This window comes from Archocentrus centrarchus, unplaced genomic scaffold (genome assembly GCF_007364275.1).
Source record: "Archocentrus centrarchus isolate MPI-CPG fArcCen1 unplaced genomic scaffold, fArcCen1 scaffold_24_ctg1, whole genome shotgun sequence".
Taxonomy (NCBI): domain Eukaryota; kingdom Metazoa; phylum Chordata; class Actinopteri; order Cichliformes; family Cichlidae; genus Archocentrus; species Archocentrus centrarchus.
The window spans coordinates 3,873,768-3,885,297 of record NW_022060254.1 but is presented as its reverse complement, the minus strand read 5'-3'; positions in this window follow the sequence as shown (position 1 = coordinate 3,885,297).

The window sequence follows — 11,530 nt, the reverse complement described above, 5'->3', positions numbered from 1 at the left end:
CTCACACTTCTCTGAAATCCAACTTTAATGACAAATGTGAGCAGCTGTGCTTCTTCCTGAGACATCAATGTTTGTGAGCAGAGCTTATTATGATCAGCCACTTTCTAACATCTTTATGGAACAAAGAGCATCAGTGCTGGAAGCCTCCTCTCTCTCTCTCTGCTGTGAAACGCAGAGATCCAGGAAAACATTGGTACCCACAGCCGTCAGGCTTTTCACTGCTCATACAAACAGCAGCTGAGCTTCAGACACATGAACTTCCCTCTGGGATCAATAAAGTTCTTCTTCTTCTGAACTTCCTGTAAGTTTGGCTTCATAAAGCGGGCTGATGGTTGATGTCAGAGCATATGTTCATATTCATAAAGCAGAGTTTAGACTGCACCCTGCCTTCATGCTGCTGCTGCAGCTCTGATCTCGTTACCTTCACATGTGTCAGGAGGAAAGTTTACCTGCTGCAGCTTTGGTGGGGCAGGAGGAGGATGCAGTCACACACACATCAATGTTCACAGACACATTTTCATTTTCATGTCACTTTAAAGTGACATCATGCAGTTTGCGTTTGTACTTCCAGCACAAATCAGCACAGACAGAGAGCTCCATTCAAACTTTGCTGCCATCAGTAATAATTCTTCAAAAATGATCATCAGTGTTTGAGCAGCTATGATATCAGAGACAATCTAGACATGTGTGACAATACTGGACATGTTTGACACTCCTTCAAAATCATGTGATCCACTCTCAGTCTGCACTTTCATTGATGAGCTCAACATGTTCAAATGTGCTTTGAAGAAGCTTCAATCAAATAAAGCTTTGATCACAGGATTCATGTGAGCAGCAGATGAACTTTACAAAGAATCAGTGGATTTATCTTCTGTTTGGCATCAAGTCTGATCACTTAGAGCATCTGAAGGACATTTTTTGTAAGTTCTCACTAACAGCTCAGATGATTTCAGGTCCCTGCTGTTCCCCACCTGCCCTGTAGGTGGCCTCAGTGTGTTCCCACTGTTTCCAGTCACCTGATCCCCTCATCCATCAGCCCACCTGTTCTTGCTCACAGCTTCTCCACATCTGATCTTTCCAGTGGTGGGTCAGTCATGTACCGCTGCACCTCCACTGTAACACCTGCTGTGGCATTTCCTGCCCTCCTTGCTACAGAAGCATCTCTGTCCAGTGTTTCTCAGAGGTTTATATCTGAAAGATAAACATGAAGGTAATTATTAGTACTGAAAGTCATCAATATATGTGTCCCTTTTTACTTGTCCTGCATTTTAGCGTTAATCCATTAAACCATCACCCCACGTGCCCCAAAACTTTATGTTTAGTCTCTGAGAGCTGCTGCTGAGGTCACATGGTTCCTTCTGGATCATTGGAGCAGCTGCTGCTCTGACTGGATCTAGTGGACTGTACACAGAGACACAGGCTGCTGAACATTTGAAGCTCTGCAGTAGAAATGTTCAGATAACAGTCTGACTGTGGCTGCGTCAGAGCTGAGGAGCTTTATTTGTTCTTTACTTATTTTCCGCCATGATTTACAAATAAATTCTTTAAAATTCCTACAATGTGATTTCCTGGATGTTTTCCTCATGTTGCCTCTCATAGTTGAAGTGTACCTATGATGGGAATTACAGACCTCTCTCATCTTTCTATGTAGGAGAACTTGCACAATCAGTGGCTGACTAAACACTTTTTCCCCCACTGTAGCGAAGCTGCTCAGTCTATGTAACCCTAAACTAGCACTGAGATCAGCTAGCTAGAAGCTCTTAGTGCAGCCAAGGTCTCGTTTTAAACATAGAGGGGATCGGGCTTTTGCAGTCGCAGCACCCAGACTCTGGAATAATCTGCCATTTCATATTCGTACTGCAGAGTCTATACAGTCATTTAAATCCTCTCTAAAAACTCACCTTTTTACCTTGGATTTTAATTCAAGTTCTATTTGAGGGTTTTATTTTATCTTTGATATTTTTGTGATCCTCCACATCGAAAGGAGCCAGTTGAGGTGGCTCGGGCATCTGATTAGGATGCCTCCTGGCCGCCTCCTGGGTGAGGTGTTCCGGGCATGTCCCACCGGGAAGAGGCCCCGTGGTAGACCCAGGACACGCTGGAGAGATTATGTATCTCGGCTGGCCTGGGAACGCCTTGGGGTCCCTCCGGATGAGCTGGAGGAGGTGGCTGGGGAGAGGGAAGCTTGGGCTTCTCTGCTTAGGCTTCTGCCCCCGCGACCCGGCCCCGGATAAGCGGAAGAAAATGGATGGATGGATGGATTTTTGTGATTTCATACATATATTTATTGTTGTGTGTGTGTTATATTTATTTTATTGTGTTATCCCATTTTCATGTCCATCATTTTGCTCAGCCTTGTTTTTTTAAATGTGTTTTATAAATAAACTTGGATTGGAAGTGACATCATGGCTCAAATGATTCATTATTAAACTGTCTCTTTAACATTTTTAAATATTTTTATTTAACCTTTGCAGGATTTGCAACACAAACAATAAAACAACAACAACATGAAGATAAAACCGATTCAGTACAAACTAACATGTAAGATAAGAACTGATTTTTAATCTGACTTCTGGAGAAAAGCTAATCACTAACACGAACTCAAACATATGGCCTGAGGCCCACCAAAACATTCAATTAGTCCAATCCTGCCCACTGGATGGCAAACTTATAATACTGCTGCAATCTCACCTGAACACAACACACATTTCTGCAACTTTATAATAGAAATACTAAAACTAAATACAAATAACTGCATGCTACTAATTTCTAGAAAAAATGTAACTATGGTAACATTTTCTTTCACAGCTCCCTCATCAGATCTTTACAGGAGATTCCATCAGAATTCTGTGGAGCCGGATCTCAAGGTTTTTAAGTTTGACCAGAAGAGGATCTTTGTGTGTCTGCAGATTCATTGTGATCCAATGATGGGAATGATTTCAGGCCTGCATGATCACGCTGATGTTTGCACAGAGCAGATAATGAAGAGAATGTTTTTGCACATTGGTAACAGTGAAACAGTTTCTTTGCAGCGTGGGATCGTTTGTGTCGGGAGTATGAAGTGAGATTCCTGAAGCTCTTGTCACACTGGTCACAGCTGTAGTTCACTTCAGTGTGTTCAGTGTGTGAACTTTCATGAAGGTTACGATGACCTGAATGTGAGAAGCCTTTGTCACAGTGTCTGCACTTGTATGGTTTCTCTCCTGTGTGGAAGAGTTCATGACATTTTAATTCACCTGTTGTGGGGAAACTTCTCCCACATTCTTTGCAGTCCTTCAGTTTGTGTCCAGTGTGTCTACGCTGATGTATTTTTAGGCTCACTTGATGACTGAAAGTTTTCCCACAAAGGTCACAGAGAAACGCTTTCCCACCACCACAGCGATGACAGGGCTGAGAACTGGATCCATCTGTGTGGCTCTGCTTCTAAACAAAGACACAAAGACAGTGTAAGTCAGAGAATTCCTTCAACATTTTTATCCTGTACGTCGCCTGGAATAAAGAGCATCTCTGCCAACGTCCAATTACATTTTACTGTTTACATTACAACACTCAGCTTACTGGGATACAAGAACTACAATACTACCACCATAATACTATAATACTCATTTAATACTAGAATAACCTTAGTGTGGTAGTGCTACAATACTAATGTCTTACTATAATAATACTAATGTAATACTGCAATAATATTGTCGTACTTCATTCCCACCACTGTAAATGTGCAATAACATCAATGTAATACTATAATGCTTATATAGGGCCAGAATATCACAGTCATACTACAATACTGCATGAAATACTATATATCACCACCATACTATACAGAGTACATTCATAGAGCACAACAAACTGTGGGACTCACTATAAGTGAGCAGTGAGTGATTTTGGACACAGCTGTGTCTGTTCAATTCAATTCAATTCAATTTTATTTATATAGCACCAAATCACAACAAACTGTCGCCTCAAGGTGCTTTGTATTGTGGGTAAAGACCCTACAATAATACAGAGAAAACCCAACAGTCAAAGCGACCCCCTATGAGCAGCACTTGGCGACAGTGGAAAGGAAAAACTCCCTTTTAACAGGAAGAAACCTCCAGCAGAACCAGGCTCAGGGAGGGGCAGTCATCTGCCGCGACCGGTTGGGCTGAGGGGAGAGAAAGACATGCTGTGGAAGAGAGCCAGAGATTAATATCAATTAATGATTAAATGCAGAGTGGAGTATAAACAAAGTAAATAAGGTGAATGAGAAACAGTGCATTATGTGAACCCCCCAGCAGACTAGGCCTATAGCAGCATAACTAAGGGATGGTTCAGGGTCACCTGATCCAGCCCTAACTATAAGCTTTATCATAAAGGAAAGTTTTAAGCCTAATCTTAAAAATAGAGAGGGTGTCTGTCTCCCGAATCCAAGCTGGAAGCTGGTTCCACAGAAGAGGCGCCTGAAAGCTGAAGGCTCTGCCTCCCATTCTACTCTTAAGTATCCTAGGAACCACAAGTAAGCCAGCAGTCTGAGAGCGAAGTGCTCTGTTGGGGTGATATGGTACTATGAGGTCTTTGAGATAAGATGGTGCCTGATTATTCAAGACCTTGTATGTGAGGAGAAGAATTTTAAATTCTATTCTAGATTTAACAGAGAGCCAATGAAGAGAAGCCAATATGGGAGAAATCTGCTCTCTCTTTCTAGTCTCTGTCAGTACTCTAGCTGCAGCATTTTGGATCAGCTGAAGGCTTTTCAGGAAGCTTTTAGGACAGCCTGATAATAATGAATTACAATAATCCAGCCTAGAAGTAATAAATGCATGAATGAGCTTTTCAGCATCACTCTGAGAAAGGATGTTTCTAATTTTAGAAATATTGCGCAAATGCAAAAAAGCGGTCCTACATATTTGTTTAATATGTGCATTGAAGGACATATCCTGGTCAAAAATGACTCCAAGATTTCTCACAGTGTTACTGGAGACCAAAGTAATGCCATCCAGAGTAAGTATCTTGTTAGACACCATGTTTCTAAGATTTGTGGGGCCGAGAACAAGAATTTCAGTTTTATCTGAATTTAGAAGCAGGAAATTAGAGGTCATCCAGGCCTTAATATCTTTAAGACATTCCTGCAGTTTAACTAATTGATGTGTGTCATCTGGCTTCATTGATAGGTAAAGCTGAGTATCATCTGCATAACAATGAAAATTGATGCAGTGCTTTCTAATAATACTGCCTAAGGGAAGCATGTATAATGTAAATAAATTTGGTCCTAGCACAGTACCCTGTGGAACTCCATAATTAACCTTACTGTCTGAAGAAGACTCCCCATTTACATGAACAAATTGGAGTCTATGAGATAAATATGATTCAAACCACTGCAGTGCAGTACCTTTAATACCTATAGTATGCTCTAATCTCTGTAATAGAATGTTATGGTCAACAGTATCAAAAGCTGCACTGAGGTCCAACAGGACAAGAACAGAGATGAGTCCACTGTCAGAGGCTCTAAGAAGATCATTTGTAACCTTCACTAATGCTGTTTCTGTACTGTGATGAATTCTGAAACCTGATTGAAACTCTTCAAATAAACCGTTCCTCTGCAGATGATCAGTTAGCTGTTTTACAACTACTCTTTCAAGAATTTTGGAGAGAAAAAGGAAGGTTGGAGATTGGCCTATAATTAGCTAAGACAACTCAAGTGATGGCTTTTTAAGCAGAGGTTTAATTACAGCCACCTTGAAGGTCTGTGGTACATAGCCAACTAATAAAGACAGATTGATCATTTTTAAGATTGAAGCATCAATAATTGGAAAGACTTCTTTGAACAGTCTAGTAGGAATGGGATCTAATAAACATGTTGCTGGTTTGGAGGAAGTAACTATTGAAGTTAACTCTAAAGGTCAACTGGAGCAAAAGAGTCTAAACAAATACCAGCAGTGCTGAAAGCAGCCGAACATGAAGAATAATCTTTGAGATGGTTATGAATAATTTTTTCTCGAATGTCTAAAATTTTATTTGTAAAGAAATCCATGAAGTCACTACTAGTTAACGTGAAAGGAATACTCGGCTCTACAGAGCTCTGACTCTTTGTCAGCCTGGCTACAGTGCTGAAAAGAAACCTGGGGTTGTTCTTATTTTCTTCAATCAATGATGAATAGTAAGATGTCCTAGCTTTACGGAGGGCTTTTTTATAGAGCAACAAACTCTTTTTCCAGGCTAAATGAGCATCTTCTAATTTAGTGAGACGCCATTCCCTCTCAAGCTTTCGGGTTATCTGCTTTAAGCTGTGCGTTTGTGAATTATACCACGGAGTCAGGCACTTCTGATTTGAAGCTTTCCTTTTCAGAGGAGCCACAGTATCCAAAGTTATATGCAGTGAGGATGTAAAACTATTGACGAGATAATCAACCTCACTGGGAGCAGAGTTTAGGTAGCTGCTCTGCACTGTGTTGGCACATGGCACTGAGGAGCATAACAATGCAACAATTCATTTTTCATACGGCTCATTTCATACAGACTTTCTCCTGCAGCCTTCAAACAAGTCACACTTTGACTCTGTGAGCTGGAGAACGGTGGAACAAAGAGAGGACATGAGAGGAAGATGAGACTCTTTCTAAGGTAAAGACTGCTCAGCAAGTGTCCTTTGATAAACTACTAATTTAAAGCTTACAGGTAACGTTATCATTCATTTTAGAGTTTTAGTCAGATATTGGATCTGTACATGATGTTTCATCTTCTAGAAAGTTTTCTGAAAGCAAATGAAATGATAATTCATGTTATTCAAAGTTTATAGTGGACAGTAAGTGCAGGCTAAACTGGGTAGTTTGCAGTGTTGTGGTTCAGTTTACAGTGATGAACTCTGTTGGACTGCTGCAGGGCAGACTGTGGGATCCTTGGTCACTGCTAGGTTAGGTCCTGGTAGCAGCAGAGACATTATGAGAGAGAGACATGGAGCTCAACTCTGAACTGAAATTTCTGACTAAATACTAGATAGAAAGATGGTGGAAGTATAACTACCAGGGGAGAAGCTGTTAAAATCTTATTTGTGTACAAAGTCAGAAAACTTTTAGCTGATTTTATCAGATCTGACTGAATATTCTGTGCATGAAGTTTTTATGTCCCGTTGATCTTTGAAATGAAAGTTAATTTAGATAATGCTTCAAAATAACTGTAAGTGCTCCAGTGTGTTTCAATATGGCTGCAAAGTAACAGGACTCACTTCTAGAAGGAGTCATCAGTTTGAATTTAAGCTGATTGTGTTCTTTAGGGACACTTGCCAAACTCCAGCAGCCATAATGGCAAATGTAACATGGATCTATATATGGTAGGAAGAGGTTACACCACCCAGGAAGCTCCGCCCACACACAGCAACAGGAAACCAGGTGAGTCAAAGACAAACAATGTAAATGGTTTTAAAGGCCCACTTCCAGCTCTGCTGTGGAGACATTAACGTAAACAAGCCAAATATACGACAAAAAGTGGCATCACAAGCAAACAGCAGAGCAGGCAGCCTGTTAAGGACCGACTCCCTGTGACAGATATTTAAACTGTTTGTAGTTTGGCTCTGTTTACTCTGTGCTAACAAAGCTTACAGGTGTTTTTACCTGCAGAGAGAAGAATTTGGGCTTCAAAGCAAAGAATTAAACAGAAATGTTTTGATCATTTGTTCTATGGTTGTATTTTATTATTTTTTATGACAATAAAATTATTTTTATTCTATATACACCTGACTGAAGAAGGAGCCACTGTAAACCAACATAAAGACCCATATATGCAGAAATAATAATACCATGATATACCAGGAAACTGGTGTATCATAAATAATACAGTGATATAAATGTTTGTCACCACAAAAAGTAATAACTTAGTTTTTTATGATCATAGAAGCAAAAATCATAACTGAACAGTTGTTCCCAACAGTCAGGCTAAAGTTACAAGATCAAAATAAAAACTCATACCGTATTTTCCGGAGTATAAGTCGCACTTTTTTTCATAGTTTGGCTGGGGGTGCGACCTATACTCCGGAGCGACGTATATGTGACATTTATAACACATGAACCAAAATACTCCAGCCACTTGACATCTCCGTGAACTGCAGCTTTAAGGCAGTCTTGCGTAACCTGTGGGCGCAGTGGATGATGGACGGAGAGCACAGCTTAACGGCAACTGGGAGAATGCGCCACCCAACTTTCCTGGAAGTCATTGGATGGATCAAGAAAACATGGGCTTCAGTGACAAACCATCCTGTTGGGATTCAGAAAGGCTGGAATAATTGGAACTGCAGCTGACGACGAGTCTGACTAACGCGACACAGAAGAGGAAGCGGCGCTTCGTCTACGGAGAGTACGGAATTGTTTAGAAGTGACACCGAGGATGAAGAATTCAATGGATTGATGGTTTGGTTAACTTGTTAGTATGTTCTTTATGCTATGGTTATCTGAATAACTTAATGTTATGTTAACATACCGAACACGTGTTCGTTGTGCGTCATGTAGGTGCCGTTTACACGAGACCGTTTTCATTTTGAAACGGTGTCGTTTTGATGCGTTTCGGCCTTGCGTTTACACGACAACGGTGTCGTTTTGATGCGTTTCGCCCTTCTGTTTACACGACAACAGAGTGAAAACGATGTGTTTCAGAAACGGGGTCCAGAGTGGAGCGTTTCAGAAACGCACCGGCTTGCGTTTTCGTGTAAACACTTGAAACCGGGGTGATTTGAAAACGCTTGACTCGCACATGCGCACTATGGTTGAGACGGCCAGTTTTTCGCGCACGCGCAAACTGATAAACAGTACTCGCGGATTCACGAGTGCTTCTTATGCTTTTCCTGTGTTTTTACCGTTTTGTAATTCAGCGTTGTGTGCAGCAGCGATCCAACCTCATCATTTGTCCACACAAAACCTCTCACATTGGCCGTTTTGTAAGTAATGAACAATTTGCCGCACTACCTACTGCGTCACTCCACGCATGCGCGTCTTGCGTAAACAAACTGCAAAGAGAAAACCAACGCCAACTTGTGGCCTGGCATGGGAACTACATCGTTTTCATCGTTTCACATGTCCTCGTGTAAACGCGGATCGTTTCTGAAACGCCATCGTGTAAACGAAAGGCTGAAACGCATCAAAACGACACCGTTTCCAGTGAAAACGGCTTCGTGTAAACGGCACCGTAGCTGAATCTTTAATCCATTATTATTTTAAATTGCCGTTCAAGATGGAATTTGTGCTCTGGGTCTCGGATTCTATCAACCCCCCCCCCCCCAAAAAATGCGACTTATAGTCCAGTGCGACCTATATATGTTTTTTCTTCTTTATTATGCATTTTTTGGCTGGTGCGACCTATACTCCGGAGCGACGTATAGTCCGAAAAATACGGTACCTCACAGTAACTGCACTTGTAGAGTCTCTTTCTGCTGTGGATCTGTTGGTGTGCTTTCAGGTACTGTGGAGCTTTAAAACTCTTATCACACAGGTCACATTTATGAGGTCTCTCCTCAGTGTGGGTAAACATGTGGAATTGTAAGTGTGAGTCTGTTCCAAACTTTTTGCCACACTGATCACAGCTGTACACATCATGTCCAGTGTGAATACGTAGGTGTGCATTTCTGCTCCTTTGGTGACTGAAAGTTTTTCCACAATAGTCACAGCTGTATGCCTTAATTCCAGAGTGGGTAACTTGATGCCTCTGTAAGCTGCAACTTTGACTAAAAGCTCTGCCACACTGATCACAGCTGTACGGCTTCTCTCCACTGTGGATGAGTTGGTGTGTTTTTAAGCTTCCAGCCCGGGTAAAAGACTTTCCACACAAGTCACAGCTGAACAGCTTCTCTCCAGTGTGGATCATTTGATGTCTTTTTAGCTTACACTTCCAGGTAAAATCCTTCCCACACTGATCACAGGTGTATTTTTTTCCTCCCTTCCTTCTGTGAGGTTTGTCAGCCTCCTGAGAGCGCTGACTTCTCGCTCCATGTTGGTCCTGCAGTGACAGAGATACAAACAGAGGCAGTGAGTGAAATGCAGTCATGGAACAAACTTCAAACTCCATTAATATTAGAGTTTTTATTGAATTTATGTAAAATGATTTCAAAGCATTAATTGGACATCCTGGTTATAAAGAATCATAACAGTCCAGCTTCAAAATGCCAAAGGATGGGACAACACTGCAAATGGATGAAAGCCATCCTGGAAACTTGTTTTATCTGTGAGCTAACAGACACATCCTGGTCAAAGATGAATCCAAGATTCCTCACAGGACTACTGCAGGCCACATGAATGCCATAAAAGGGCAGCAAACACACACTTTTTCAAGTACTGTATGCATATATTTTCTCATAAATAACAAAGCAAATATGAGCTCTCTCTCACTGAGTTTCTGATCACACTGACAGACAAACTCCACAGTGTTGAACTGCAGTTTGTGATGGTAGTTGTTGTTCTGCTCTGCAGCCTCTGTGAGTTTGGTGTAGCAGCACATGAAGCAGCTCTCCACCTTCTGCAGCTTCTGCTTAGAGTGACCCTAAAGCTTGAAGCAGATCTTCAGAGCAGAACAAGGACTACTGCCACCAGCTGCAGTCCAACACAGTGGAGTTGGAGTGTGTTGAACCACGGGATGAGAGACTCTGGGGATCACCACAACAGCAACATCAACAGCTACTGGTACAGCATTTCCAAACCAGTAAGAACTGGAATCAAACTGGTTCAAAAACAATGAGATCTAATGAGGAGAGAGTGGAAAAGTGCTATGAAAATATGAAATGTGTAATTATAACTAATGAAAATGACATTATAGATCAAATACTGCTCAATGAAAATGATGTATTGTATGATAAATTGTGGGTTTGATCTGAATCTTGATTATTAATGTCTTTGTTTCAGTGTCCTGTTAAAATGTAACCTTTTTATTTTGTCTTGTTGTAACTTCAGTGCTAATTGGGACCATAATAAAACAAACCAACAGCAGCTGATGAAGTCACACAGTTTCAATAATAGTGTAACACTGATATTTTTCTCACCTGTTGTGTTGAACTCATTGTTTCCTCTGTAGAGGCTGAAAATGTTCCTCTGCTGCTCCGTCAGACTCTCCTCCTCCTGATAATCAGCTGCAGGAGAACAGATCTGTATTAGAAGCTACCACACTGCACTGTTTGGGGGAATGAGCCCTTTAAGGCTGGATTTGGATTTATACAATTCAACAATGAGGCTGGAAAAGGAGGAAGTGTTTCAGAGTGGAGACAGAGGCAGTTTCAAAGTTCAGGTTTAGCAAAGCAGTGAGAGGCTAAACAGGTGAACTGAGAGAAACTCCAAAACCAGTTTTCAGTGAACGACTCTGCTTCTGTCTGGAAAGTTCTCAGTGACCCAACCACAAGCCTAAAGCCCCCCCCCCCACTGCACCAGCAGTTCACACCTCACCAACAGCCTGAACAGCTTCTCCTGTAGCTTCAACAATGGGACAGACCTGTTACTCCCACACCCCAGTCCCACCACCTCCACCATTCATACTACAACAGGGACCTGCTCACCACCTCACAAGTCTCTCCACCCCCCATGACGCC